Source organism: Mesoplodon bidens (assembly GCF_964165515.1).
Source record: "Mesoplodon bidens genome assembly, chromosome: 4".
Classification (NCBI taxonomy): domain Eukaryota; kingdom Metazoa; phylum Chordata; class Mammalia; order Artiodactyla; family Ziphiidae; genus Mesoplodon; species Mesoplodon bidens.
In genome coordinates, this window is record NC_138160.1 from 96,496,270 (window position 1) to 96,521,976 (window position 25,707).

The 25,707-nt window shown below is 41.1% G+C and overlaps 1 long non-coding RNA gene across 1 annotated transcript; it reads left to right on the forward strand.

Annotated features, from left to right (window-relative positions):
• The first annotated feature begins 1,812 nt into the window (after positions 1-1,812).
• LOC308616060 lies at positions 1,813-25,167 on the forward strand. Its single transcript, XR_014015692.1, has 3 exons — positions 1,813-1,985; positions 24,433-24,548; positions 24,941-25,167. It is a non-coding gene; the product is annotated as an uncharacterized lncRNA (long non-coding RNA).
• The last annotated feature ends 540 nt before the right edge of the window (positions 25,168-25,707 follow it).

The following is a 25,707-nucleotide window of genomic DNA, read 5'->3' on the forward strand; positions in this document are numbered from 1 at the left end:
TCGTAGAAACAACAGAAGGTAGTTATTGACTGTTCCTTCTACCCTTAAGCTGCTTTCTGGTGCCCCACCATGGAACGTATAGAATTAGGGACACTAAATTACTTTTAGAATGAAAAACAGCTTTATAATGTGGAAGTCATTATCTTTTCAACTTTCAGTAGACCAATGCTAATTGTGTCCCATTCAGATGATTTTCAAATGTTCTTTAACTCTGACTGTAGTAAAATCTAATAAAGCATAAAGATGACCAGATGAGCTACTTTATAGTTTGGAAAGTTTGAAACAATTTGCAGGTGTGGCTGTTTAATTCACTGAGAGCAGCAGCCTGGAATAAGCCGCTGTGTGCCAAGAAGATCTCGTGCACATTTCACCAGTCACTGCTTTCCATTAATAAACTCTTCTAAATGCAGCTGTCACTTATCCCAAGCTGCTATGGTCTGAATGTGTCCCCCGCAAAACTCACATGTTGAAATCTAACCCCACCCACCGCCGTCCCCCGCAAGGTGATGTTATTGGGAGATGGTCCCTTTGAGAGGCACTTAGATCATGAGGGTGGAGCCTTCATGAGTGGGATCAGTGCCTTTATAGAGGAGGCTCTGCAGGGCTTGCTCTCCTCTTCCGCCAGGGGAGGATACAACGGAAAGTCTGCAACCCGGAAGAGGAACCCCTCACTCGACCACACTGGCACTTTGATTCGGACTCCCAGCCTCCAGAACAGCGAGAAATACATTACTGTTGTTTATAAGCTACCCAGTTTGCGGTATTTGTTACAGCAGCCCAAATGGACTAAAACATAAATGTTATTCACAAGAGTTTGTGAATGTTTTATGCCAGGTAGGAAAGGCATAATTTTGGACCACAGGACATGGTAAGGGAGAATAGGCCTGGAAAGGGCTTCAAAAGAGACTGACACAGCCGGTTTGGACATAGCTGACTAAGATGCAACCGGACCTTGGTTTCTCATCCTCAGCACTATTGGCATGCAGGGCTGGGTAATTCATTGTTGTGAGGGCTGTCCTGTGCATTGAAGACTGATTATCAGTATCACCCCTGGCCTCCACCCACTTGATGCCAGTAGCTGCCTTTCTCCCAGCTGTAACAGCAAAAATGTCTCCAGACACTGCCCAATGTCCCCTGGGCTGCAAAATCACCCTCAGTTGAGAACCATTGAAGTAGGAAATTCGTTCAGAGTTCCAGAGAAAAACTTTGCACTGTCTGTAGTTTGTTTAGGTCCCTGATGGCAGTGACACCAACTATGAGCTACTAAGAAGCATTTGTCATATTCTTTCAAGAGGTTGACCTTTAAAGCCCATCTCAGATGAGTTCCAGTCTACCCTTCTTAGGTGGTAGTCTCTTCCCTGAACACCAGTGTTTTTCAAGATACTCATTAGGAGATTATGAAATCTATTTAGTGGGTCCCAACCAGCATTTAAAAAAACAAGAGGAAGAAGAAGAATGGAATGGAATAAAATAGTACAGAAAATGTCAGGGTAATACTTTATGGAATAAATATTTCTTTGTAAAACTTTGGATTATATATATAACTGTGAATGCTTGCTCATATTGGATATTAATGTAAAATGTATTTCTTACCAAGAGTTGGCAGTCAAAAGAGTTTGAGAATCCCTATTCTATCTAACATATCCCTTGGACATACACTTCTCTCCTAATGTGCAGTGTATTACTCTCACTAATGCTGTAACAAATGACCACAATTTAGGGGATTAAAACACACAAGTTTATTCTCTTACAGTCTGGGAGGTCAGAAATCCGAAATCAGTTTCGCAGCACTAAAATCAAAGTGTTGGCAGGGCAAGAACTTCAGTCCTATAACTGCAAGGAACTGAATTCTACCAGCGGTGAGCTTAGAAGAGGATTGTGAGCCTCAGATGAGAGAGCAACCCAGACATGTTGACTGCAGCCTTGTGGGACCCTGAATCGAGGACTCCTTCAAGCTGTGCCTGGACTCCAGACCCATGGAAACTGTGAGTTATAAACTGATGTTGTTTGAACTTCCTAAGATGGCACTGATCTGTTATGTAGCAAAAGGAAACTAATAGAGGCATTCAAAGGATTCACTAGAGCAAATATCTAAACTATGCTGATATAGTACATGGATATTAATATTAAAATTATGTGATTTTATGTAATAATATGGAGGAATCTCAAATGCATTTTTGCTAAGTGAAATAAGCCAAACCCAAAAGGCTGCCTGCTATATGACATTTTGAAGAAGACAAAACTATAGGGATGACAAATAGGTCAGTGGTTAACAAAGATTGGGGAGAAGGGAAGAGTGTTGACTGTAAAGGGAAACAGGAGGGAACTTCCGGGGTGAGTGAACTGTTCTGTATCATGACTGTAGTGATAGATACACATCTCTATATATTTGTCAAAATCCATGGAACTGCACATCACAGACAGTGACTTTTACTCTGTACAAATTTAAACATAAATTTTTTTTTTTTTTTTTGGTACGCGGGCCTCTCACTGTTGTGACCTCTCCCATTGCAGAGCACAGGCTCCGAATGTGCAGGCTCAGCGGCCATGGCTCACGGGCCCAGCCGCTCCGCGGCATGTGGGATCTTTCCAGACTGGGGCACGAACCCGCGTCCCCTGCATCGGCAGGCAGACTCTCAACCACTGCACCACCAGGGAAGCCCTAAACATAAATTTTTAAAACTAAGTATTTACAAATCCTTACTTGGAGCTACTTGCCCTGGAAGAGTTTTTTCCCTAGTTGGACAATAGGAGAGGCCAAAGAGAACTCTTTGTCCTAGGATTGGAGCCACCACCATGGGACTTAGCCTAGAAGTTGTGGAGAAGGTGGCTTCCTTGTCTTGTCCTCTGAACACTTCTGTCCCATTCATGGAGCTAGGGTCCAGTCAAAATGATCAAATCTAATGTAGGGCCTGGTAAAGTTACTGAATGTCAAAGATAAGCAGAATTGCTAGGAAAAGTTAAGTAGAAGAAGAGAAAAAAAATCAGGTTGGCTTTATATTTCTCCGCAGTTGCAATATTTAAAAAATGTATGGTAATGGACTAGACTTGGAGACGTTAGTATGGACTCATGTTTGTTGTAATATAGAGGCAGATGGATGCATATAGAAATATTTATAGATATGTGTATATACACTGGGTAGTATACACAGAAATATTTCTTTACTCTGAGAGGGTCTAGAAGAAGTGAAAAGGAAAGAAGTGCTAAACCCCAGTGGCAAAGGGCACACCCAGCACCCAGATCTTGGATTCTAAATACCATTCTTCAGTAAAGGGGAACAGGACTCACTGGAGAAACGGCTGATCCTAGGGCTGGGACAGGGAATATACAAGATGAACCTGGAGCATCTTGTGGTGCCAGAAAGCAAGGAAATGCTCAAAAAACAAGACAATGGATGTATGTCAAAGGGACTCACGGGCTATCTGAAAGAGCTCTCAATGGCCAAAGCTGAAACATTTTGAGCAACAAACTAAATAATGTAGTATTGGATTATAACCCAAAGTATAAAATAAATATCTTTGAATCCATATTGACACAAATAAATAAGTAGGTAAATAAATAAGAACAGACAAATCTCCTGTACAAAAGAATTTCAAGGGAATTCCTTGGCGGTCCAGTAGTTAGGACTCCATGCTTCCACTGCAGGGGGCCCAGGTTCGATCCCTGGTTGGGAAATTAAGATCCCGCATGCTGTACAGTGCAGCCAAAAAAAAAAAACCAGAATTTCAAATAATTTATGTAGGTGCTATACTCTGAAACCAATACAGCATAACTCTCTAACCCTTAAATATGGGCTGCCTATAGTGACTTCCATCCAAAGAGTACAGTATGGAAAGGAGGAGAAGAGTGGAAAAATCTGACAAACACGGCCCCAAGTGTACAATCAAGTTTAACATCATCAGTGATGAGTCATGTTGATAGCATGTACCCTGGACATGTTGCAATGAGAATGGCACTTTACCTTTGCAGTCTTCCTCCCAAGCACCCTAACCCTAATCACGAGAGCAACATCAGAAAAACCCAAACTGAGGGCCAGGCTACAAAGTATCCTGACCTGTATTCTTCAGAACTCTCAAGTTCATCAAAAACAAGAAAAATCTGAGAAACTGTCACAGGCCAGAGGAGCCTAAGGAGAAGCGATGACTTAATGTAATGTGGTATCCTAGATGAGATCCTGTGGCAGAAAAAGGACATGAATTAAAAACTAAGGAAATTTGAATAAAGTATGGACTTTAGTTAATAATAATGTTCATTAGTCTTGACAAATTAGTTCATTAGTTTTGACAAATGTATTGTTGGGGCCCAGGGCAGGCTGCCCCAAAATATGCCTCAATGGCATATTGATTGTTTTGAACTAAAGTTACTTGAGAAACAGCTGGTGAAAAAAAATATATTTTAAAAAACCCACTCTGACCCTGCTCTTTCCTGCTGAAAGCAGGAAATAAATCTCCCAAGTGAAGGTATCCTCCCTATATCAGGAGGATAGAAAGCATCCTTATCACCAGTTAGGGAATTCTAGGCTAAGAAAGCTGTATAAACAAACTGTGTTCCTTCTCCATTAGTCTGCTACCCCAAGCACGAGCCCCTTTGTTTTGTTAAACCTTCACAAATAATTGTTTCTTTGTCTAAAAATGATATATAAACAGCTTGCTTTGGTCACTTTGGGGATTCCATTTCTGTAAGAACTCCATGTGTAAGAACTAAATTGTTTTTTTCTCCTGTTTTATCTGTCTTGTGTCAATTTAATTACTAGACCAGCCAAAAGAACTCAAAAGAGAGGTAGGTGGGAAATTTCTCCCTCACTGACAGTATCCTTCTAATGTAGGATATTAGCAGTGGGGACAACTGGATGCCGGGTATAAGGGAACCCTCTGTACAGCCGTTGCTACTTTCCTGTAAATTTAAAGCTATTCTAAAATTTTAAAATATTTAAAAATACATTTTAAAAATCCAAAAGCATGTATAGTGTGATTTTCTTTCCTTCCTTTCTTCTTTCCATCCATCCATCCATATATCCATCTGTTCTTCCATCAATTCTTCTCTCTGTATTTGTACATAGAGTGTTGCCTGTAATGCTGTCCACCACATTTTTGTTTTTCCTGCAGGGTATGGATGGATCCCTTTTTAAAAAAAAAAAATTGAAGTAAAGTTGATTTAGAATGTTGTGTTAGTTTTGGGTGTATAGCAATTGATTCATATATATATATATATACACACACATATTTGTGTGTATATACACACACATATATATATATTCTTTTTCAGATTCTTTTCCATTATCAGTTATTACAAGATATTGAATATAGTTCCCTGTGCTATACAGTAGGTCCTTGTTGTTTATCTATTTTATATATAGTAGTGTGTATCTATTTTATATATAGTAGTTAATCCCAGACTCCTTATTTATCCCTCCCCACTCCTTTCCCTTTGGTCCTATGATTGTTTTCTATGTCTGTGAGTCTGTTTCTGTTTTGTAAATTAGTTAATCTGTATCATTTTTTAGATTCCACCAATAAGTGATATCATATGATATTTGTCTGACTTGCTTCACTTAATATGATAATCTCTAGGTCCATCCATGTTGCTGCAAATGGCACTATTTTGTGTCATTCTTTTTTATGGCTGAGTAATATTCCATTTTATATATATACCACATCTTCTTTATCCATTCATCTGTCGATGGACACTTAGGTTGCTTCCATGTCTTGGCTATTGTAAACAGTGCTGCTGTGAACATTGGGGTACATGTATCTTTTCAGATTAGAGTTTTCATCTTTCCCAGATGTATGCCCAGGAGTGGGCATATGCTGGATCATATGGTGACTCTATTTTTAGTTTTTTAAGGAACCTCCATGCTGTTCTCCATAGTGGCTGTATCAATTTACGTTCCCACCAACAGTGCAGGAGGGTTCCCTTTACTCCACACCCTCTTCAGCATTTATTATTTGTAGACTTTTTGATGACAGCCATTCTGACCAGTGTACCACATTTTAAAAAACTGAAATATAGTTGACTTACAATATTATATTGGTTTCAGGTATACACCACAGTAATTTGATATTTTATAGATTACACTCCATATAAAAAGTTGCTATAAAGTATTGGTTGTATTCCCTGTGCTATACATTACATCCTTGTAATAGCTATTTTATACCTAGTAGTTTGTACCTTTTAACCCCCCTCACCATTTTGCCCCCTCCCCCACCCCTCTTCCCTCTGGAAACCACTGTATCTATGAGGCTGTATATATAATTCTCTGTATCTGTGAGTCTATTTCTGTTTTGTTGTATTTGTTCATTTGTTTTATTTTTTAGATTCCCCCATATAAGTGAAAACATACAGTGTTTAAATTTCTCTCTCTGACTTATTTCACTAAGCATAATACCTTCCAGGCCCATCCATGTTGTTACAAATGGCAAAATTTTGTTCTTTTTTTGGTTGAGTAATATTCCATTGTGTGTATGTATATGTGTATATATGTGTGTGTGTGTGTGTGTGTGTGTGTGTTTATATGTATGTCACTTATTTATCCATTCATCTGTTGATGGACACTTAGGTTGCTTCCATATCTTGCCTATTGCAAATAATTCTTCTATGAACATGGGAGTGCATATACATTTTTTTGAATTAGTGTTTTCATTTTCTCCGGATAAATACCCAGGAGTGGAATTGTTGGATTGTATGGTTATTTCTATTTTCAAATTTTGATGAACCTCCATACTGTTTTCCATCATGGCTGCACCAATTTACATTCTCACCAACAGTGCACAAGCGTTTGTCCACCACATTTTAAGGATTACTGTATCTGACTAGTGAAAATTGTGATGATGTTCTGAACTGCTTGAATTACTTAATAATCGTGTTATTCCTATCAAGATATTAAAGTCACTGTGTTTTTTTAAATGGAGTTGGAGAGAGACGTGCCAATCCTCAAGAACTTGATAATATTCTAGTTATGATAGGAACCAACATACGTTTTCATTTTGTAAGAATTTACAGGATATTTGGCCCAAGAACTTGCTAAATTACCATAATCCATCAGTACATTTAAATGTCGTTAGTTATATAATCTTAAAAAAAATAGCATGTTTTAAATTTTTTTCCTGTGGAAACTCCCACCAAAAAGAAAAAAAAAGGAAAGGATCCTAATTGTGTGATTTTGCTTTTAAGATACATGTCTTTTACAGTCAGCCACTACAGGGGGGAGGAATGCTCAATTGTTCCCACTTCAATCCAGTAGAGCTCATTTCTTCTGTAGCCAAGAAGTAAAGCATATCTAAAAGCAAACAATGCATTTAATCCAGAGTAGAGCTCTGCCTAATAGGAGAGGTAGGGCTGGGATAATACAAATAATTATTTCAGGTGAATATAATTGCAATAAGGAGTTGATTGAGAATAAATGAAGACAAAACTTGAGAAGAATCACTTGACTTTTTTCTCCCTATCCCCCCAAACAGAAAAGACAGCCAAATCTCTCAATTTCTAAAATTTAATGTTATTTGGAGGTAGGTTCTAAAACCTTAAAATTTTAGCACTGGAAGAAGTATTCAGTAAACAGAAAAATATTCAAAGTCACTGAGTCCAACCCCCTCATGTTGCAGATGAGGAACAGAGGATCTGCATGCTCAGTTTTAAGGAAACCTGATAAACACAATTCTGTTTACGAAACAAATAAATCAGGAATGATACTAACTTTACAAAATGATCTAATGCAGTATTCCTTTAAATGTGTTCCCCATATAGTCTTTTTTTTTTACATCTTTATTGGAGTATAATTGCTTTACAAGGGTTTGTTAGTTTCTGCTGTATAACAAAGTGAATCAGCTATACATATACATATATCCCCATATCTCCTCCCTCTTGCATCTCCCTCCCTCCCACCCTCCCTATCCCACCCATCCAGGTGGTCACAAAGCACTGAGCTGATCTACCTGTGCTATGCGGCTGCTTCCCACTAGCTATCTATTTTACGTTTGGTAGTGTATATATGTCCAGGCCACTCTCTTACTTTGTCACAGCTTACCCTTCCCCCTCCCTATATCCTCAAGTCCATTCTCTAGTAGGTCTGTGTCTTTATTCCCATCTTACCCCTCGGTTCTTCATGACATTTTTTTCCTTATATTCCATATATATGTGTTAGCATACGGTATTTGTCTTTCTCTTTCTGACTTACTTCACTCTGTATGACAGACTCTAGGTCCATCCACCTCACTACAAATAACTCAATTTCGTTTCTTTTATGGCTGAGTAATATTCCATTGTATATATGTGCCACATCTTCTTTATCCATTCATCTGTTGATGGACACTTAGGTTGTTTCCATCTCCTGGCTATTGTAAATAGAGCTGCAATGAACATTTTGGTACATGACTCTTTTTGAATTATGGTTTTCTCAGGGTATATGCCCAGTAGTGGGATTGCTGGTTCATATGGTAGTTCTATTTGTAGTTTTTTAAGGAACCTCCATACTGTTCTCCATAGTGGCTGTACCAATTCACATTCCCACCAGCAGTGCAAGAGTGTTCTCTTTTCTCCACACCCTCTCCAGCATTTACTGTTTCTAGATTTTTTGATGATGGCCATTCTGACTGGTGTGAGATGATATCTCATTGTAGTTTTGATTTGCATTTCTCTAATGATTAGTGATGTTGAGCATTCTTTCATGTGTTTGTTGGCAATCTGTATATCTTCTTTGGAGAAATGTCTATTTAGGTCTTCTGCCCATTTTTGGATTGGGTTGTTTGGTTTTTTTGTTATTGAGCTGCATGAGCTGCTTATAAATTTTGGAGATTAATCCTTTGTCAGTTGCTTCATTTGCACATATTTTCTCCCATTCTGAGGGTTGTCTTTTCATCTTGTTTATGGTTTCCTTTGCTGTGCAAAGCTTTTAAGTTTCATTAGATCCCATTTGTTTATTTTTGTTTTTATTTCCATTGCTCTAGGAGGTGGGTCAAAAAGGATCTTGCTGTGATTTATGTCATAGAGTGTTCTGCCTATGTTTTCCTCTAAGAGTTTGATAGTTTCTGCCCTTATATTTAGGTCTTTAATCCATTTTGAGCTTATTTTTGTGTGTGGTGTTAGGGAGTGTTCTAATCTCATACTTTTACATGTACCTGTCCAGTTTTTCCAGCATCACTTATTGAAGAGGTCCCATATATTCTTAAAGTATGATTCAACTTATAAAAACGGAATTTACCCACAACCTTTAGGAGTTTATGTAAATTTAGCAAATACACATTCCTGGAATGTCTTCTGTGTACAAGGCTCTGTGCTAGGCACCACAAGCAGTGTAGCAACAGACCCCAGCTCCACTGTGAAGTAATAGAAGTTCTTGAAGAAAACATTTATCCTGGAAACTGACGCTCCTCAGTAAACATAGAAAATGGAAGCATTTTTCAGAAATCATCAGAGTCCAGTGACAAGCAGCAACCACCCCAGTCTGAGTCTCACTTCCATTCCCTTGTGCCCTCATCTTCCTCCCCAGCTTTCTCCCTATCACTGCTTTCCGTATACCAGGCCAAGAGCCCACAAACATCTGGCTAGAGCAAATGAAGTGTTTACTTAGGTAGATTTCCAAGGAAATAAACCAACCTACACAGAAATGGACTAGAAAGGAGAAAATATTAAAATTCTTCTAAATCTTTTACTCTTCAGTTGGCCTTCATTTTGGAGTTCTACTTTTTGATAGGTATGTGTCTTAGTGCTTTAATTCACCCAGATAACTGAAGTTGATGCATTCTGGGTTTAACCATGAGTCTGCTGTTTGTCTTCTTAGAAGGAGTATGTTAAGATTTTACTAGTGAAGTGTTAAAGCCTACCTAAGTATCAGTCAACACTCTTCTGAAGGCTCCACCCTGGAGAAGATATTTGCCTGTAGACAGTCACAGGTTGACAGAGTTCTTGGAGAATTTGTAACCAATAGTACAACTCTAGGACTAGGACTAAAAAGAAAAGGAAACATACTTTAATCCTTTGTTTATAGCAGTGACACAGCCGTGTGCACCTCAGTGTTATAATTTGTAAAGGGTTGATAATTGGGGTAGAGATGGTAAAAGTAAAGCGTTACTTATACCACACCAGTGTCATCCCTGAGGCAGTTATGGTAATGGAAGGATCCAGAAAGATCCAACAGGAGTTTCATGGAGATTCAATTCAAATGTTTATAAAACACCTAGATACGTTTCTAAATAACAGATATTCAAACTGCGTCTGTTCCCAGTTCACTTCCGAAAGCTCCTGTCTCCCAGCCTCACAGAATCTGCAGTGACAGCATTTTTCTTTTTGAGTGGGTGTCCAAGTTTAAAGTTTGAAGTAGTTATGAAGAAATCAGACTGGAAGAAAAACAAAGCCCAATAACAAAAACAACTTGGGAAAGGGAAGAAAAGTCAAGGTGAATTTAGATTTCTTAAGATACTGTGTTTCTGGCCAGAGGAAATAACACATTTTGCCAGTTGGCTTCGTGGACTCCAGACTGGGCCCAGAGACGGAGCAGATATTGGAGCTTCTTCCTGGATTGCGTGGCCAGACTTATATCCCTTAGAATCTCCAACCATAATTCTCTGAGAGATGGGAACTTGTCCATATCATCTCCATTCCACGCACCTTCTCATTCAGAGATGATGATGCTGAGGCTGTGCTCTCTCCTGGTGTAAATGGGACTAAAAAGGGCACCATATTCATGGCAGGCCTTGGAGCCCAGGATGTCCCTTGGCAAATTCTGCCACTTCTGGGAAGACCTGTTGCTGATCAGCCTCGCCCATTCCCTCCCTCTTCCTGTCAGTCAGACCTGCTTTCCTCACCACACAGAGAACTTTCCCCTGGCTTTTTCTAGAAAGGGTTAGTGCACAGCTCTTATTTGTGTGTCTGGCCCACATCCACATGCCCTAAGCAGACTAGAAATCTCGATACGCTTGAGGGCAGGTTAATGAAACACAAATTAACCACCCTCACATTTCACAACCAGGATGGACACAGAAACCGAATGTAAAATGAACTAAAATGTCAAGAATGAGACTAAAAAAATTGTGAGGAGAACATTGATATTATATGTGGAAAGCATGGGGATCTGTTCCAATTCTTTTAGAAGGAGCCCACAATCTAAGAGAGATGCTCACATCTCAATGTTCGGAGCAACTTGTATGGTGGAGCAGGGGGAAAAGATGTGAGCTATCAGTCTGAGCATTTCATAGCTATTCATCTCACAGAAGAGCTCTCAGACTGATGGGAATCTTTAATTTAGTGTAGTCATCTAAGCTGGTTCTTAAAATAACAATAATTATTAGTAATCATAAAAACAATTTGTATGTGTCATATTGCACTCTAGTTTTGATTGCTTTATGTAAGCTTCTCTTTCGAGTGACATAATCCTGTCCTTCCAGCTAGACTGTAAATTGTAGGTCAGAGACTGAATCTTAGACTTCTCTTTCCTCTGTCAATGCTTAGGCCACCTAAGCAACTCATAGTAGGTACCCAACACAGAATGGAGCTTGAGGTACTCACACAGCTAAGATAGACCTAAATAACAATCTTCTTCTCCAGCCCCCTATTAAAGCAGGTGCATTCTCTAACTCTCCTGAATAGATAGTTCTCTTTCCTCTTATACATCACCGGAAGTGACAGTCAGTGAGCGCCCCACCATCTAGTCAGGCCTGGTAATCAGTTTGTATGTAAACTGTTGCACAGCCACACTGATTGCTCAAATACTGAAATGCTTTCATACCCACTGGAAAATAGGCACTGCCGCAAGCCTTCAAATGTTCTCCCTCTGCCACCCAGGCTCCGCCCCTGGAGCTCCCAGGCCCTCTCATCATCCACATCAGTTTGGTAGGACTGCTATAACAAAAGACCACAGACTGGGGCTTCCCTGGTGGCGTAGTGGTTGAGAGTCCGCCTGCTGATGCAGAGGACACGGGTTCGTGCCCCGGTCCGGGAAGATCCCACATGCCGCGGAGCGGCTGGGCCCGTGAGCCATGGCCGCTGAGCCTGCGCGTCTGGAGCCTGTGCTCCGCAACGGGAGAGGCCACAACAGTGAGAGGCCCGCGTACCGCAAAAAAAAAAAAAAAAAAAAAAAAAAAAAACAAAGACCACAGACTGGGTGGCCTCTACAACAGAAATTTATTGTCTCACAGTTCTGGAGGCTAGATTCAAATTCTGATGTCAAGATGTGGGCAGGGTTATGCTCCCTCTGAAGGTGCTCAGGGAAGGGTCTGTTCCAGGCCTCTCCCCCAGTTACTGGGAGTTTGCTAGTTTGCTGACAGTCTTTGGTATTCCTTGGCTTGTAGACACGTTGCCCTGATCTCTACCTTGTGACACATGGTGTTCTCCCTGTGTGAGTGTCTGTGTTCAAATGTCCCCTTTTCATAAGCACACCAATCATATTGGATTAGGGACCCACCCTCCTCCAGTATAATCTCATTTTATCTATAATGACCCTATTTCCAAATAAGGTCACACTCTGAGGTACTGGGGGTTAGGATTTAAACATATGAATTTTGGGAAGAACACAATTCAACCCCTAATATAACTTATCAACTAAAAGTCAACACCTGGCACAACAGGAGGACTCCAGGACTCACTCCAGTCCCTCACCCATTCTGATATGTCCATTCATGCGAGGTAGTACTTGGTAAATAGTTTGAATATTTCCTTGCTCTCAAGAAGTTCATTCAGTGCTGACAGATTGACTGACTTCCCAAGAAGTGTGTATAGAACTTTTGTTCCACATTTGGATAACACTAGGAATGCTACAGATTAGTATATTAGTGGTTCCAAGCCAGCTGCATGCTTAGAATTCTACCTGTGTTTAATATCAGCTGGTGAACGAAGAGCACCAAATGGATCTACCTAACCCCTTCCCCAGGGTCTAAGGAAAACCAGACCCTCAGAAGCTAACGGCAGCATGCTGAAGGAGATTCTTACAGGCTAGAGATGTTTGGCATCCAGCTATGAGGGTCTCTGAATTCTTGATCTGTTGGAATGAGCCAGGATGGAGTGAAGGTGTATTTAATGGTAGAAAGGAGGCCTGCAGGGACTAAAGAACTCTCTTGCAGAGCAGGGAAGACCTTGGTAACCCTCTAAGGCTTGAGCAAACTAAGGATCTTGACTCTAGGGCCGTTTATTGGGATTCCAGTTCCTCCCAGGCAAATCTAGGGTCTACCAACCAGGACAAAATTCCTCAACATATTTTCTCTTCCAGTTCACTGAGGGTTGTTCCCATTTCCAAATAACTGTCACAAGTGTGGCCCAGATCATTTTTCATCTACCTTCTTTTCTGCCAGAGCATAATAACTGTTCTGCTCTTTGAATATCACTTTGCAACTTTAACATTCCCTCAAGGGGATTTCTGCTGCATGTGTGTGGAGGACAAGACATCATCTGTGTGGAGTGAACGTGCAGGGCGTGAGGGAGGAGTACTGAGGGCATTTTCAGTCAGGGCCTTCCGCAATCCTTTAGACGAGGAGTTTTCAATTGTTTCCAAGTTTAGCGAGACCAGTTCTTAAAAAAAAAAAAAAAAAAAAAAAGTCTGTTTTGAATAAAGAGTGTTATGCTTCACAACAAACAAACTTGAAAATCTCTGATATAGGCTAACACCCTCCTTCTCAGAGGTGAGAATTCTGTGGTTCCAAGAGGTTTGGGTCTTACTGGGGCACTTGCAGACGTCTCTCCCTGGGAAGCAATGGACTGGGTTCAAGTGGCCTCTTTCTTAGCCCAGAACTCTTCCACACCACACTGTCTCTTACTCCAGCCCCATTTAATTCAAATTGAACTAGTCCTCTTCTTTTTCATTTTATCTTTTTATTTCTTCTACCTGTTTGGCAGAGCTGTCCTTTCAAAATAAGGTTCACAGAATCCTGCAAGTAGCTGTGGCTGCAGAAGAAGAAAACACAGGGAGCCCAGAGTAAAGAGACATCTAAGTTCAAACATCTGGACAGCTGTCTCAGGCCTCTGCCTTTGTGCAATGACAGCCTAAGGTTCTGACAAGCTCTCTTGATCACTTATTATTTCCTCTGAGCCTCATGCTGAGTTCTTTGGGGAAGCTTCTGTTTCTGCAATGTTGGACGACTGCAGGGGTGGCTAACAGAGCTTAAGGTTTGCATGGCTTCAGGCCATCCCGATGAGTCCTGCTCTCTGTTCCTTGGGTCCCAGCTCATCCCTAGAGTATGGGCTCCTGACCTCTGGCTGAGGGGAGCAGCGGGTTCTAACCAACCCCCAGGTGCCTCAAGGGCTCATGGTACCTGGAGGTGGTCTGGCGTGTTCTGGGAATGTAACAACCTTGGACACCAAAAGGCTGATCCTGCTCTCTTTTCCAACAATAGGACCCTACCCTGTTCCAAGGAGAGCTACCCCAGAACTTCCCCCGTCTTAAACGTGAAGAGGGGAAAAATACATACGAATATGTCCCCTACAGACGAACGAGTTTTGTTCCTAGAGTGCATTCGTTAAGTCCAATTTGTTCATAAGTCCAACAAAGTTAGCCTAGGTACCCAACTAACACAATCAGCTATATAGTCTGTACTATAATAGGTTTATAATACTTTTCACACAAATAATACATAAAAAAACAAACAAAAAATAAAGAAAACATTTTTAATCTTACAGTACAGTACCTTGAAAAGTACAGTAGTGCAGTACCGCAGCTGGCATACAGGGGCTGGCATTGAGTGAACAGGTAAGAAGAGTTACTGACTGGAGGAGGGAGAGGAGGTGGGAGATGGTAGAGCTGAAGGCTGGTCAGCAACAGGAGATGGAGGGCAGCTGCAATGTCACTCACGCCTGACGTGGATGGCACAGGTTCTGGTTCCTTGCTGGATTCAGTTCTATCTACCCTCTTGAAAAAACGATCCAGTGATGTGGCTCTTGTTTTCTCGTCATAGACGACACGCTAGCACTGGATTGCATCCTGAACGGCTGCTGCAACCTTCGTGCTCTACGTTCGGGTCCTGTGCCTCAAAAACTAACAGTGCCTCCTCAGATAAAGAAAATCCCCTTGCCATTTCCTGCATCATGAATCTCTTCAGTTCTTCAGTTACTTCTTCCTCTTGTCTCTCTTTGTCCTTTCTCTGGGCCTCCAGTTCCATCAGGTCTTCATTAGTAAACTCATGTTGCACAGCAAGGAGTTGAGTGAACTCGTCCTCTGGCAGATCTAGCTCCACCTTCTCGTTGAGGGTTACTAAGTTGCTGAAGACCTCTTTGGACTTCTCATCTGCCTTCTCAAATCCACAAAAATCATGAACAGACTGTGCAGTAAAGTACACAAAAGCACAACCACTTGTAGAGGATGCATGCCCATGACAATGTATGCCAGACACATGAACTAACTTGTGTGATTAGACATGTGAACGCACCATTGGCATCTTTGAAAGTTTGCGACTTGAAGGTTCGTGTGTAGGGGACTTACTGTACTTAATCTGTAGCAGGTGATTCAGCTACATTATTGTACATTTAGATGCAAATCAACTGTGGAGCTATGAGTGACACTTGAAAATAAGCCCTGTTGCCAAGAGGCTTCATTTGGTGCATCACATCTGTCTGGTAATAATCTGTTTGGAATTGTAAACTGCACTGCTTGGTATAATAGACTTCAGTTTTCCTTTGGCCCAGTTCCACTGTGACCCCCAGGAATTTCTCATAAAGGCACATCTGAAAGTGTTCTTGTAGGTGTGTCGGAGGCCAGACATTCGACTCAGCAATGGGAGCAATGTTTCTGTATTGGACACCAGATACCAGATGAAGGTTCAGGACATAGAAACGTTTCTTACTCTCTATCTTCTTGATTTGAGTTCCCCACCTTCAAAGAAGAAATACAAGCACACTCAATAGTCCCAGCCTTTTGAGGTGGGGAAAAAAAATGACATAAATACTTCCCTGAATTTTTGGTTTTTTGGTCATAGGGAAAGGCAAGGGATTGGGGCAAATTTGCATGTGTTAAAGTTCTAATTACAAGGGGAAGTGGGGAAGGGGCAAAATTAGAATCTACGTTTTTCCTTTGATGGGTGGGGGTTAGGGTGGGGAATTTCTTTTTTTTTAAATTTTATTGAAGTACAGTTGATTTACAATGTTGTGTTAATTTCTACTGTACAGCAAAGTGATTCGGTTTTATATATATATATATATATGCATATATATATATATATTCTTTTTCATATTCTTTTCCATTATGGTTTATCACAGGATATTGAATATAGTTCCCTGTGCTATACAGTAGTACCTTGTTGTTTATCCATCCTATATATAATAGTTTGCATCTGCTAACCCCAAACTCCCACTCCATCCTTCCCCACCCCTCCTCCCCTTTGGCAACCACAAGTCTATTCTCTATATCTGTGAATCTGTTTCTGTTTCATAGATATGTTCATTTGTGTCATATTTTAGATTCCACATATAAGTGATATCATATGGTATTTGTCTTTCTCTTCTGACTTACTTCACTTAGTATGAGAATCTCTATGTCCATCCATGTTGCTGCAAATGGCATTATTTCATTCTTTTTAATGGCTGAGTAATATTCCAGTGTGTGTGTGTGTGTGTGTGTGTGTGTGTGTGTGTGTGTGTGTATGCCACATTTTCTTTATCCGTTCATCTGTTAATGGACACTTAGGTTGCTTCTATGTCTTGGCTATTGTAAATAGTGGTGCTATGAACTACAGGGGTGCATGTATCTTTTAGAATTATAGTTTTGTCTGGATATATGCCCAGGAATGGGACTGCTGGATCATATGGCAACTCTATTTTTAGTTTTTTGAGGAACCTCCATACTGTTCTCCATAGTGACCGCACCAACTTACATTCCCACCAACAGTGTAGGAGGGTTGGGGTGGGGAATTTCTACACAGCAACAGTCTTGAGGTCCTGGACCAGCCATGTCATTTGCACATGACTGGCTGTTTTGCTGCATGGTACCTTTTGATACTGAGACATTTTGCCCTAACCTAAGAAACAAATCATCTTAGCCTGGGTTCTTCAATGAGTGGAGCCTGAGGTAGAAGCTTATGTGCTTTGTTATCTAGTGCAATCCCAAGAAAGGAGTTGGGGAAAGGACTGAGATGGGGAGGTACGAGATCCAGTATGATAGTGCATTATTAGCTCCACAGCTGGTGCCAAATACAACTGATTGCTCAATCTCACAGGACTGAACAGGATACAAGAATTTATATTCTGCCTCCTACTGGTCAAATAACACATTAACTGCCCACCTCCTTAACATCTCCTCCTTCTGGATTGTACAAATATGGGCACTGGGTGGTCCCATGCCTCATCAACATTGAGGAGATTGAAGCCCAAGCCAAGAGCTGCAAGAGGCACGGCCTGTCAGGTTGTTGATGGCTCCATGGAGTTGGTCATGGCAGTGGAGGCTGGAAGTGGACACATGACCTCTGACTCCAGGTCTTCCCAGGCCCAAGACTGGGAGTGGATTTGGCCTCAAGTAGGTGGCTCCAGCTTCTTCACTCCTTGTGCCATTTACATCTTTTTATCTTCTCATCTCTTTCCCCTCCTCCCTGATTTGGACTAACCCATCATTATGGTAGACAGTGATAGGGACCATCGAGATCTCTCTTCAAGGAAGCATTGCTGACCAGCAGTGAAAAGTGCAATCAGTAAATAGCCTCCAGCTGTCAGCTGCTTTAGGATCTGCCTTAGCTGCAGAGATTTGCTTTGAGCAGGGTCATGCCCATTTAGGGGCAGTCTGCATCCGGTAACTGAACATGAGCTGGCCATTTATTTCAGAGATATAAAACCCCAGATATTTGTTTTGGGTCAATTTTGAAGGGCCATTTTCAGTCCAGAGCTCCCCACTGGGTTGGCCTGTGCCACAGCTTGACTTCTCCCTCTGCCCAATCCTACTTCATCCCCCTTCCTGTCACAGGTTTTCTTCCTAATAGATATCTTGCATCCCAAACCCCATCTCAGCATCTGCTTCTGGAGAACCCACCCACCCAGCTTACAATATTGCACGCCCAGCATGTGTCAAATGTGTGTGATGAACTGGAAAATTTCGGCCATTCAAGAATGTGCAACTTGTCTTTACAACCCACCCCTGGCCCCCACTGGCCTCAAGGGACCTAGTCCTAAGTCTATTCCAGGAGCAGTGGTGTTGATGACGGCAGTAAATTTCTGATTCATATTGGCAACACCACATGTAGATAGCTGGGGACAAAGAACTCCTGGACAGAAAACACTGGAATTTCTGCTACTAAGTGTACCAAACAGTGTCTTTGGGGCATTACCATATAGGTGACCTCATCTGTATCTAAAGATGGGCTATATCTAAAGGCCAGGACATATAGGTACATTTATATTCAGTATTTGATGGCTGTAGAATACCTGAGCCCTTGTATTTCCTCTCTGGGTTACTTACTGATGCCCTGGCTTCCATATGTGTTAGGCCAGGTAGGAGGCAGAGCCCCAGGTCCTTCTTTCCGCCCGCCTCTCTGCTCTTTCAGGGTGGCCCCATTTAGCATTACAGTGGCTTAGGGAGTAGTGGGAAGCTTTTGTGGTGGAGGTTGAGGAGATAGGCAGTAATAGACTATTTTCCCTGACAATCCCTAATTCTGTTTGCTCATGTTGGACACTGTAGGGCGGCATCAGAGGGGGATGCCCTGTGCAGCATCACAGCCTGCCTTCTTCCATGAATGAGACTCACACAGAACATGTAGGGCGTGTGTATGTGCCCTGGAACCCATATACCCCAGCACACTCTCCTTAGGAGGTTCATTCTTCCTCCCATCTAGCTGTACCTGGAGTCTCTTTGCCAGTCTACTCTCCCAATCAAAATAATATATCCTTCTTTCAAGAGGAAATGGAAAGGGTTATTGAGAATTGAGCATCTGTTAGAACCATCTCCTTTCAATTTCCATGTTGCTTCACCCAGAAACAGTGTAAATGATGCAGAGACACTAACAGGAAGCTCCCTGTTTGCTCCATATCAGAGCTCAGACCTGATGTGGTGTGTGTATTTCCAGTACTGGAAATTCTTTCCATGTCCTGCCCTAACTGTTGACTCATTTTGTGGAAATGAGAATTGTTGGGAGATCACCGTCTTAACTCAGTGAATTGACAAGAAACTAGGCCAATGAGACCCAAAGGAAGACAAAGTGCAGGCGCGGGTAAGGTAGCTGCTTATGGCAGCAACAGATGAGGCTCATCAATGTAGAATTTGTTATTGAGACTGTCATTTCATGTTCTCCTATGTCACCTGTGTCTCTGTGAGGCTCATGATGTCATGGAAGAAACCCATCATGCTTTTTTTATTGTTACTTCCACCCCTAGTCCTTTAGCTAGGAATCATGTAATTTTAATTTTTCTCCAAGAGAATGCCCATCTGGTCAGATTTCATACAGTACTCGGTCTTTTAAGAACAATTCATTTACTCTTTTTTTTTCAATCTAGTCAAATTTTATTTCCATTTTGTGATGTTTATCACAATTGAGAAAATCCTTGGTCCTTTCTAAATCAAGATAAAAAGAAACACATGATAAGGTACTACATTATATAGATCTCATCAAGAGAGTTACTGTTTAATCCACAGACTGTGAAAAATTTGCTTTACATACTTTTTTACCGGTATCCCAGCAGAAGTACAGACCTTTTCATATGACATTTGAATAAATAAGAGCCTCAGAGCCCAGCCACAGATTTTTGGTTTTATATAATATATGGATCTAAGTCCTAGCTCTGTTTCCGACCACAGATTCCCTCATGGCTCCTGGTGTGTTCTTCTGGCTGCTGATTTCACAACAAGAACATCAGCACTTCAAGGACACAGTGTCTCCTGGGTTTGTCAAGGGACCCTGCCCTGGCCTGGCTTCCTGATGTCATCCACATTGGTCACTGTCCTCACATTGGTCACTGTCCTCTCCTCTCATTCCACTCCACCCCCCTTTTCCAGATGTTCATGTATTAATACTTGCCAGATCCTTGCTATTATTGCTCTTTGGGGCCCTTTCAGAATATGAAGTGGGCAAGTTTACAATTTAAACCTTATGGGTTTGAATTTTCAAGTTGTGAACTTAAACCTTTTGGTGATTACTCTTGTCCAAATGCAGCTTCCTGCCCTCATTGGAAAAAAAAAATCGTCTCCAAAGACATTTGGACATGAAGTAGCTATTGCAAAAGAACATATTGTTGGTGACTTGAGTGTAAAGAAACCAGAAACATATGGATTACATTTGCTTTTAAATGAGCATGGTCTTTAAAATGAAGGGAGTGAATGAATTATTTGGTAATATCCAGTTGAGAGGTGGTCAATATTAAAGTATTTGAACAGTAAGGCAGAGCACCAGGCCTACTTTCAGGATTCTCCATCCCCAAGCAGCAGGGAGCTTCTGTATTTGGTTCTGTTGAGGCCAATCCCCAGCTGTGAGACCTGTTGTGCAACGCAAATACTGGCTTCGGTTGGGAGACCGCCGCTGTCCAAAGACATTTTTGAGTGGATTGAGTGGTGGGTATTAAACATTTGAAGCAATTGTCGTATATTAGCTGCCAGCCAGTCTTTGTAAATAGAAATCCTACCTAAGTGACCGTGGGCAAATCCCTTTGCTCTTCTGGCCTATCTCCTCATCTGAGTGAACATTAAATAAGAAAATGTACATGAAGTGCCAGGTTCAGACCTGAAACATTTATGACTGTGCAGATTTATTCAATTCCTCAGTAGAGAGAAAAGTGAGTTTTTAATCACTGCAGCAGAAAGAATGACCATAGACTTTCTTGTATCAGGCCCAATCCGACATAGATGTGTGTTTTCAAGTTCGACACAATGTGTAGAGATTGGTCAGTGATCTGATTTTAAAAGCATCTTCAGATCATCAGATGGGGCTTACCAGCTTTCTCTTTAGGTATCATCAATTGTTAGTTTTCCTTGGATTTTGGTCACCAAAAAGACAAACCAGAAACAAGGAGGGAAGAAATGCCAGAAATAGGATGAAGTCATCCAAAATATGTGACACTGTTTCACAAATACAAATATCTTAGAATCAACAAGGACAATCTTCTAGAGGATGCAAAATCACAAAAAGGCAATCAAAACATCTGTGCAGAGTTCTAAGAGGAGGCAGACGGACCTGGGGTGGGTATGGGCTGATGATATGGACTATCTTTATGTTTCAAATGTTTGGTAGAAGTGAAGTGAAAATCTAAATTTGAAATTACTAAGAATTATTGAGTAGTCCTTAAGTGCAGGACAGTGAGCTAACTGGGGTGGGGAATGCAGGCACTGAGATAAGCCAGCTAGGACCTGTAGTCAACAGACAGAATTCAAGACAGTACTGTAATAACAGCAACATTATATTATTCATAACCTGCCATCTAGCCCTGTGAAGAAAATGAAAATCTTTCTTTTATGTCTAAACTTGTGCAGAGTTTGCAGCCTTTTAGAAATCTGGTCTGATGCATTCCTCTGTCATTCTAAAACAAGCCCAGGTCCCCAGGAATAGAGACTTTAGCTGGCCCAAGAGCATTCTCACACCCTTTGTTTCTTGGTCACTTTCATAACCTCCATGGCTCTTTCACAGTCACTGCAGACTCAGCATGTGTATCAGGTGATGCAATATTTCTTTCTGCCACCCAACCAGGTTCCTTCTGTCTTCCTTCTCTTTGTCATGATACTGCAGTCTCCCACTGACCCAAGTAGGTTGCCTTAGAACTATTGTAGATCATTCTTCTGCTTCATTGCCCATTATACTAAATTGCCACATCCTGATGACTTTTTTTAAGTGTTTTATTGAGATATAATTTACATATTGTACAATTTGCCCATTTAAGATGTACAATTCAGAGGTTTTTAGGATAGTTGTATATATGTGCAACCATCACCACAGTCAATTTTAGAACACTTTCGACACCTCTAGAAGAAACTGTTCTCTTAAGCTATCACCTCTGTACCCTCCCATTACTGTCCCTCCCATCCCTCAGCCCTAAGCAACCACTACTTTTTGTGTCTCTATAGATTTGCCTATTCTGGACTTTCACATGAATAAATCATGCAGTATGTGGGTTTTTGTGACTGGCTTCTTTCACTTAGTCTAATGTTTTCAAGTTTCATCTGTGTTGTAGCATATATCGGTACCTCATTCCTTTTTATGGCTAAATAATATTCCATTGTCTGGATATACCATGTTTTGTTTATCCATTCATAAGCTGATGGATATTGTGAGTGTTTCCACTTTTTGGTTGTCATGAATAATGATGTTATAGACATTCGTGTACAACTGTTTGTGTGTATATATGTTTTAATTTTACTCAGGCATATATTGAGGAGTACAATTGCTGGGTCATATAGTAACTCTGAGATTAATCATTTGAGAAGCAGCCAGACTATTTTCCAAAGTAGCTGTACCATTTTCCATTCCCACCAGCAGTGTAGGAGGGTTCCATTTTCTTTACATCCTCTCCAACTCTTGTTATTGCCTATTTGACTCTAGCTATCCTGTTGACGTTGAAACATCGTTTTTCTCTGAAAAAAGGTAGCATATTTCTTGCCTAGACCTTTTTGTCCCTTCCCAATATCACCACCCTAGTCTAGAATTTCATCACCTCATGCAGAATTCTGGAGTCTAAACTGCTTTCTTTTCTCCCCTTTCTGAATTACACTACCGAACACTGCCAAACTCTATGAGAAATGTACATTAACCTATGTTCAATCTTCCTCAGATACCTTCAGTGACTTCTAAGTTCCTGTCACACCAACTCTGAACCACTCTTGTTGGCTTTCCAGGTACCCCTGAAAAATCTGGCCCTACCTATTCACCTCACCACAATCTCCCCTCTCCCTGACCACATCTTTAGGCAGATGCCACCCTCCTATGAGCAGTGATGTTGCTGCTCAGTGTTGCCTCCTGGGCCTTAGAGTTCTCACTGTGAATGTCTTCTTTTTTCTTCCCCTTGACCAAGAAATACCACAGCTTCTAAGAAGTCTTCTCTGAGTCTTTACCCTTCCTTCCCCTGTCCAAGAGGTGGGTGTGGCTAGTCATGTGTCCAATATATAGGCCAGACTTGTACTTTCTCCCTGGAATCTGAGCCAAGTGATATTCGGATTGAAAAATGGTGACAGTGGTCTCCTACAAAGACTCTTCATTCATTCCTATTACGTAGATCCCTGACTCAGCCTTGAATTCCTGTCCCGTGCATGATCTGATTCTCTAACTCTTTTCTTTTTTCTTTTTTAACATCTTTATTGGAGTATAATTGCTTTACAATGGTGTGTTAGTTTCTGCTTTATATCCAACTCTTTTCTTGAGGCTATAAGCTATCCCCTTAAATTACCAACACATTCCTTTTCATTTGTTTATTTGCCTATATTAGCCAAAGCCACACTTTACTGATTAAACCTGATAATCCTAATGGATACATCAAGCACAATAGTACTAGTATGAATGTTTCTTCAGCCCTTGCTATGGACCAGGCACTGTGCAAATCTCTTCATCTAGATGATTTCAGTTAATCTTCGCCTATCACCCTCTGAAGTAAGTAGCATCTTGTCTCCTTTTTATGCATGAGGAAATTGTATCTTTGAGAAGGCTGAAAACTGTCCCAGGGAGAAGCTGATTAATGGAGGAGCCAGGTTGGTGCTTGAATATGTGCACTTCGCTATTGTGCAGTAAGCCCTCTCATGCCATCGGCCTGGCAGCCAGTGAGGGCTCTTCTCCGCTGAGCGCCTTGTACATTTGTACCTTCTTTGCTTTGAGGAGAGTTCACATTTCTCTGATGGCACTTCATCACCTTCTATCTTGTATTATAATTATTTGGGTATGTGTCTTAACTTCCTTAGCCCAGAATCTAGTATGTATAAGAGGTAATCAATAAGTATTTCTGGGCTTCCCTGGTGGCGCAGTGGTTGAGAGTCTGCCTGCCGATGCAGGGGACACAGGTTCGTGCCCCGGTCGGGGAGGATCCCACATTTCGCAGAGCGGCTGGGCCCGTGAGCCATGGCCGCTGAGCCTGTGCGTCCAGAGCCTGTGCTCCGCAACGGGAGAGGCCACAGCAGTGAGAGGCCCGCCTACCGCAAAAAAAAAACCAAAAAAGTACTTCTGAAAGGATAAGTAAATGTAGAGTTGCATCTAAAGAAGATCTAGTGAAATTTCCAGTTCTAAGGAAAGAAGGAAACCGCTTTAGAGAGGTTAGTAGAGGAAACTTGCCCTGGCAAAGACAGCAGCAGCTACCCTTTTCCCATATTTATAATTTCTTCTTTTAAAAAGTATGTTATTATAAAATACTGATCTCCGTTCCAGTACTTTACACACAAACCTTTAATAGTAGACCGTGGTTTTGGTCACCAAGGTTACTTTAATTAAATTCAGTAGTTAGCAAATGCTTGTGGCAAAATTTCTCTCAAGCTATACCATTGGCCAGTGGAGCAAACTGCTTTTTACCTTTTTTTAAAAAAAAAAAAAAAACCAAAAAACATTTTATTTTTCTTATTTTCCTCTTGTTTCTCCTAGACTTTCATTATGGTCCAGCTGAACCAGCTGCTGCCCCTCTCCTTGTAAACTTCATGTTACATCCTGGAAGAACTGGAGGAGAATCAGTTTCCTATGTAGCAGCTATTGCGGGATGGGTAAGACCAGAGGGAGGGGAGCAGCCCTGTTGGGATAGAATGATGCCAGGCTGGCTGGCTGATCCTGGGTAGAATTAAGCAGGATGGCAAAGACCAACATAAATGATGTCAGTAGTAACATTGTCATGTTCCCACAAACTGCATGAGTTGTCTAATTGAGGCAATTTTTTTAAACTTCCACAGAAAAGGTGCAAAATCTAACTTGTCCTTTTAAATATCATCAGTTGCTACTGTTTACTGTCTAGGCTTCAGTGGTTAAGACTACTGTCCCCCTTATAAGGGCCAAGGAACACAACATTTGTATGTTTCTTGCCCCCTGTGGTAATATAGAATACTGTAAGCTACCCCTTTCAGATGAACTATGTGATAGAAAGCCAACTCAACCCCTGCAGATAGTGGAGCTGATACTGTAACTGGAGACAGAGGAGAAAGGCTGAGACAGACCATGCAATCAGATAACTTCAAGGAAGGATGAGATCAGTTCAAGAAGATCAACATGGAGAATGAAAGAATTGAAAATAGCAAGAAGTTACCTTCATTTCAAAAAGTGAGTATATTCTGTGCACTTGAAATTTTTTATTTGTTTCATTGCAATGTTCTTTCCCAATATTAATAAATAAGCAGAATGGTTCTGAAGATGCAAAGAGAGATGGTAAAGGAAGTTAAAAGATTAGGTAGGAAGGCTTCTATGACAAAAAAGTTTTTTTAAAGACAACATATTTCTCTAATGTAATGTGTTCGTGGCAATGCAGAAGTATCTGAACACCTCTTTTGTAAGATTGGATGCACCTGCACCTTTCAAACAGCATGGCAGACTAAGTGCCTCAGTACAGCTCTAACAATTTTAATTCTTGCTAACTCAAGCCTATCTGAACAGTCAGGAAAGCTAACCTGAGTCCCAGAAAGAAAAAGACTGTTGGACGCAATGGTGAATTTATACTATGCTGAAAATGGGGTAGGGTAAAGTGAACCTTACTATCTAAACCCAAAAGCTTTAATAACATGCAATGTCAATCAACAGTCAGCCTTATAATAGGAGTTATAAAGCCACTGGATAATAGTTGGAAAACTGGTTACATAGTCATAGCCAAAAAGCACAGGAAATCATAGACCTTTGGTTTTATCTTGAAAGACAGATTTGATTTGTATTTGAATGTTT